Source organism: Trachymyrmex septentrionalis, unplaced genomic scaffold (assembly GCF_001594115.1).
Source record: "Trachymyrmex septentrionalis isolate Tsep2-gDNA-1 unplaced genomic scaffold, Tsep1.0 scaffold40, whole genome shotgun sequence".
Lineage (NCBI taxonomy): Eukaryota > Metazoa > Arthropoda > Insecta > Hymenoptera > Formicidae > Trachymyrmex > Trachymyrmex septentrionalis.
The window spans coordinates 5,137,115-5,137,981 of record NW_017305569.1 but is presented as its reverse complement, the minus strand read 5'-3'; the positions used below and the strand labels follow the sequence as shown (position 1 = coordinate 5,137,981).

At 27.1% G+C, this 867-nt stretch overlaps 1 protein-coding gene across 1 annotated transcript in view; it reads right to left on the bottom strand.

The window, feature by feature from the left end:
- LOC108751144 (cytochrome P450 18a1-like) overlaps positions 1-867 on the bottom strand; it is an 11,667-nt gene that overhangs the window by 3,411 nt on the left and 7,389 nt on the right. The window lies entirely within an intron of this gene.

Below are 867 nucleotides of genomic sequence, written 5' to 3'. Positions count from 1 at the left end.
GTAATCGAAAATTTTCTCAAATTCGTTTTGGACACGTTACAAATCCACAAAGTGAGAAGAAAATTTTTCGTCTTTTTCAGCTCGTAGTTTTTGGTATGTAAAAATTATCAAACTCATATAAACTTAAAAAATGTGATAAGCTTTTAAAAGTAGAGATTTCAAGCTTTAAAACCCTTTTTTTAAATTTGAATTTCATTCATTATTGACGAAGATATTGTATATACAACTTTGAGCTAAAAAATACGCGATGACTTTTTACTACACCTAATTATAATTGGATTGTTAGAATGTAGAATGAAGTTAGATTGTTTCAAATTAATTCTCCGCAACTGTTTAGTATTGATAATGTTTGAAAATAAAGGAAAGATTTTTGTTTTTGTAATAGAACTTGGAAATTCCGTATCTCTACACGAAGTTCCTCGATTCTTAAGAAAAAGAGAAATTGCAATAGATTATTTCATCAGAAGATTGTAACAACCATCCTGACTTCTATTCATGTTGTTATTTCATACCATAAGCGAGAAGAAATTATTTTAACTTTTAAAGTACGATCATTTCAGCTGTAATTGCATTTACCTTTTGCTTATTAATTCTCTATGTAATTTTTATTTTAACATCCGACTTGCGTTTTAATTTGTAAGACTTTCATTTTTGTCACCTTTATATGTACTGATGATGGTCACATCTTGACCGAAACGTCTTATTTATTTGGAATTTTAAATATATGACTTGTTTAACATTTATTGCTGTGGCTATGCTCTTTATTATTTATCTTTTCTAATTGATTAGCTACTTTCAAACATTTTATTTTTTAGCTCACTTTATTAGTAATTTTCTAAAAGGGAAGCATAACATATTTAACGCAAA